The sequence below is a fragment of the Lepidochelys kempii genome, chromosome 1, assembly GCF_965140285.1.
Source record: "Lepidochelys kempii isolate rLepKem1 chromosome 1, rLepKem1.hap1, whole genome shotgun sequence".
Lineage (NCBI taxonomy): Eukaryota > Metazoa > Chordata > Testudines > Cheloniidae > Lepidochelys > Lepidochelys kempii.
In genome coordinates this window covers 297,212,240-297,217,463 of record NC_136380.1, presented here as the reverse complement: position 1 = coordinate 297,217,463, position 5,224 = coordinate 297,212,240, and positions in this window count along the sequence as shown.

Below are 5,224 nucleotides of genomic sequence, written 5' to 3'. Positions count from 1 at the left end.
CTGCCATTCATTTAGCTCTTTCTTGACCAGTTATTGTGCATAGAAAACAATTGAACAAACTGAAATCCATACTTGTGATGGAACAAGAACAGTAGAATTTAGGGCACCTCAAATCAGAGTAGAGTAGATTGACCTCTCTCCATTAAAGGTGTGGTACGTGTCATTTTCAAATTATTAATTATATTAGTAAACAAATTCTCCCATACAGCTAATAAGTCCTAAAGTGCCTCTTTAAATAAATGGACTAACACGTACATCTAAATACAAATTAACTTTAACATTGTTATGGTGGGTGACTTAAATTGAGCATAGGTTAAAGGGTTTTAACATGAGTCAGAATAAGCCATAATTGTTAATATATATTCTTATTACTAGAGTGTTATGCAGCTTTGGGAAACAGTCACTTTGTAGCTCTGGTGCTAGAATTGGAGGTGTCTGAGGACCCTGAATGAAGCTCAGGCTGATTGGGAAGAGATTCCTGTTAAGAACTGAACTTTACAAAAATGAAGAATAGCAGATTGTGAAGACAGAAAGTAAAGATGGCTATAAGAAGGCAGAAAAAGTCTCTCTGAGCACTTCTTGAGGACACCTTCCTAGGACATATTTGCTCTCCCATACCCCTGGGAGCTTGTGTGCAGCCTTACTACCCTCTAATGTATGAAATATCAGCTCTCAAGCATTTTTGCTTTGGTGGGTAGAGAAGTGAAGACAATATCACTACTCACCAACAATGCAGTAGAACGATTTGACTTACCTGTCAAACATGCATCTATTCACCTATTCTGTAGCATTAGTGGATCACTCATTTGTATGTCAGCAGCCAAGGATTTTTGCATTTTCTAGTTCAGGATTTGTTTTTCAACCCTGGTGTGCTGTTTAGCTCCCACCTGGACCTCCGTTTTCTATCAGTACTTCAGTTAATGCCAGTATGCTCTTTCTCGCTGTTATTGCAAACGATGGGTGATTTCTACTGTTCCATTTCCTCAGCTGAATGGAGTCTGTATCTTCTCAGTGCACCTGACTGAGTTCTTCATTGTCCAGTGCAAAATGTTACTTAAGTCAAAGAAGCCATTTTCAAAAGAAAGCACTTGGCCATTTCTTCATAACGAAACGGATGTAAACCTCAGCTTGTAAGTACTAACATGGCAGGAATGTGTCACTTAAGCCCATTTACGGTAAAGCTTCTCCATTTTCAGAATAAAGATACTAGGGTTTTCTTACAAAAGAGTCCTTAACTAAAGAAGCTTTGGAATAAAGGTTGACCCACAACTGTTTCCCCTCCTCCTCAGACACTTGTGGACTTTGTTGGGGGGTTTTTTATATGCAGGGAAGTAGTGTGAGGCTCCTTTATCTCTGCACACAGCATGGGTGAGACTGATAATGGACTTCTGCATCCAGTTCTAGCGTTAACATTTTAAAAAATATGTTGAAAAATTGAGCTTGCCAGACATAGCCCCACAAATTATTTGAGGGCTAGAGAAAATGCCTTACAGCGAGTGACTTAAAGAGCTCAAATCAGTTTAGTTTATCAAAAACACTGATCAAATCACCTCTCAATCTTCAAATACCTTTACATGGGGAGAGAATACCAGGTACTAAAGGGCTCTTTAGCAGAGAGAGTCAGAACCAGTGGCTGGAAGCTGATGACAGATACTCAAATTAGGCACAATTGTTCAGGTTTTTTTTTTTTTTTAACAGAGTGAGTAGCCATTGGGAAGTGGTGGAGTCTCAATCTCTTGGTGTCTTCAAATCATTCCATACTGGATGTTATGCTTTAAGCAAACCAAGTTATTTGGCTCAATACAGGGGTAACTGAGTGCAATTTAATGACCTGTGAGATATAAGAGGTAAGACTAGATCTTAAACAGGATGAATAGGAACTGTGGGTTCTCCGCACTTCTGGAAAATGGGTCAAATGTTTCCAGCTGGACAAACACAACCCACTTTTGAACATTTGGCTATGAACATTCTGGGCTTGGTACTACTTCCTATTCTCTGCCAGAGGAGCAGGAGGAAAGGCCCTCTCTTTTGGGGGAGTGGAAAGGCTGTATTGTGTGTGTCACATTCTAATGTGGCTCAAGAGATGGATAATCTACCATGGTTTTCCACATACAAAATGTAAGTGTGCTGAAAATGGAATAGACAGGCTAAACATTAGATGTGATTAAAAGGATTTAAGTATATACTTACTGTTGATAAGGACAGTGGCCTGGACTCCTTACATTTGCCATATCTAGTTACCCAAATGACTTTCATTTGCTATGAGATCACTAGTATCAATTTACTGTTATGCTGTAAATTCACTCACACTAGAAGAAAGTCCCAACTAAAACAAGTTAAATAGTTTTATTGCATTTAGCAAATGAAAAGGGTTTTTCCCTGTAACTTTTCTAAAGCCCAATGCAACTTCACTGGACAGAAACCCAATTCCCACTCAGAGCTACTTCACAGCAGTGTTGCCATTTTCAGTCCCCATTTTGCGCTTGTAATTCAGCCACAGACATTCCTAAGAGCCTGACTTTATTCCCAGGTGGATGCTTTAAATCTAAAGTTTTTGCTTACATACATTTGTGTGTGTGAGGGGGGAGAGGGGATAAGAAAAAGTCTTTTCACGTGTTTTTTCCAAATTAATTCAAATCTTAATTTTTAAAAATGGACTTCAACTTAGTCTGTAAAAGTCATACAATGCATTTAATAGGGTGGGTGGTGTCAAAACAAAATCAAGTAATCTTAAGGATGTAATCTAATTATGGAACTAGAGTCAACTCAACATTCAAGACAGAGGTAGCTCTATCAATGTTAATAAGATGTGTGCCTGCAGGGAGGGGAGTAAAGACCTCCAGATCAGTTTTAAGTGGGGATAGCCTGGCTTGTTTTGCTTCCTAACTTTAAGTATTTGTATCAATTCACTGTACAGAAATTTCTTTTCTTTTAATGGAAAACCTCGTTCTTGATCCTGTAGCCCAAAGGTTCCAAACAAATGTGTTGGCAGTTTTTATTTTAAAACAATATCATTTAGGTAAAATGGCTGCCCTTAGTAGACTCAACTGCCAATGATAGCTTTCGAAATACTTTCCTTAAAATGAATAAACTCTATGCTTATCTTTTGAACTGCCACATTAAACAAAGTTAGTATTTTTATTTGTATAGACTTGTATAGATTAATTGTACAACTTAAGAAAACCACTCTTCACTTAGATTCAGCTACATGTTCAGAACAGTTAAGCCTTTTAAAAGGAGTGTATTCAAAGTATAGTTAAATTGTAACAGCTGTTCTTACGCCCCACTGCCTTACATGGATATTTTGGACATGGATGAATTACTATATGAACAAGCATTAGTTACCAATAGATACTTAAGGCTCTTTTAGAACTTTAACCATTAATTAAGTATATTTGTATTTTGACACAACTCAAAGTGGAGTTGACATAACTGTAGGAAGCATTCACATTTAATATCATTACACTCACAAGGGATCTGAAAACACTGTCAGAATAATCTAAAACTACATCTTATTAATGGTGTTATTTCTTTATTAATGGTCTTACTTTTTAATAAGTATTTCTAGGACCTTCAAGCAGTAAGTGACACAGCATCTGACAGAAGATAGGATGCACTTGTGAATTATATTAAACTGGTTATTTTAAAATTGAGCAACACCGTGTCTATTTTCACATGAGTAGCACAGGGTGAAGGGCCAGTGGAGGGAGTAAGTAGACTCCCAGTGCTTACTGTACCCAAACATATATGCTTAAAGATTTATTTTTCAGTGTTTGAGCCCATGCATCTGAGGCACTTCAGACAGTGGTAGTTCAGGTGCTAGAAGACCACATTTTGCAGAATATACTTCAGATTTAAAATGAAAATTTCACTGCCTCTGCCTGCCTCTATGTGGGGGGTTAGCTACATCCCTGGGTGATATAGTCAAACAAACCAAACCCCAGCTACAGACAGTGCTCAGTTGATGGAAGAATTCTTCCATTGACCTAGCTAACACCTCCCAGGGAGGTGGATTGCCTACACTAATGGGAGAATCCTTGTGGTCAACATAGATGGTGTCTATACTGAAGCCGATAGTGGTCCAGCTGTGCTCCTGTAGCATTTCAAGTGTAGACAAGCCCTAAAACTACAGTAAAGCTCTTCGGAGCAGTAATGTAGCTAAGCTAGGTCTGGGGACTCTGAGCTCAGATGACCTGGTACTGGTACCAGCACCAGCAACCCAGGACCACTCTGGGCCAGAGGCAGCTAAAGAATGAAGTCTAATTCCAGATTGTACTATAAATGCAATTGCTGTTGTTCCTGCCTTGGAAAGGAGGATGGTGGCAAAAGGCTCAGTTCTTAATGGAAGTTTCAAACCTTTTTGTATATCAATGTCATGGAGACCTGTAGATCAACACAATTTAGTCATCCAAGGCATGAGACTCAAACGAACAATGGCAGGACCCATCATGCTTCTCATCCACTGGTACACAAACTCCTAAGAGGCAGTGGTGGAGTGGAAGAAGCCAAGAGACAGGCCCTTCTCAGACCCGCTAGAAAATCCCTCCAAAGGCAGCCTTCTTCTATCAAATTACTAGATAAAGGAGTTGTTACAGGACTGCATGTAGTAAGGATTCATTATACCACTTGTTCCTCCAACCTCACTTTAAACTTGCTTCTCTTTGACCTTTACCTCAACCTTCTTTCTATTTTTATGTGCCACCTTCAAACTTCCCAAACAAGATTTCTCCCCAGTTGGTCAGAAAGGCAGTGTGATAGCAGACCAGGATATGTTGATGAAGTGCTAATATACCAGAGTTGTTCTCCCCTCAGTTTGAATACTCCTCTACTGAAGTTCTAAATTATTCTCAAAATTCTGCTCAACCTCATCTAATCTCTTTATACTGTTTTATAGTATTCCCATATGTAGTGTAAAATGGACATTGCAACTGAACTGTGATTACTGAAGTATACCACAGTATATCTTGCATGGGTGCTACAGTGGTAGTTATAAATTCAGATTTTTTTTTTTAAAGTCAGAGTGCAGTACACTGCTTTACAGTTTTCATTAAAAATCACAAGCTTCAGGTGTGAAAGGCACAGAGATTTTCCCCACGATGAAGGCCTCTCTGCTGCTTTATAGAAGCAGCTGCCCACTGCCTCCTCAACCCTCTAGCAGGCTGATACTCATCACTAGCAGCAGCTGGAGGATTTTGTTTCCCATGAGCACATCTCTCCCCAGCAA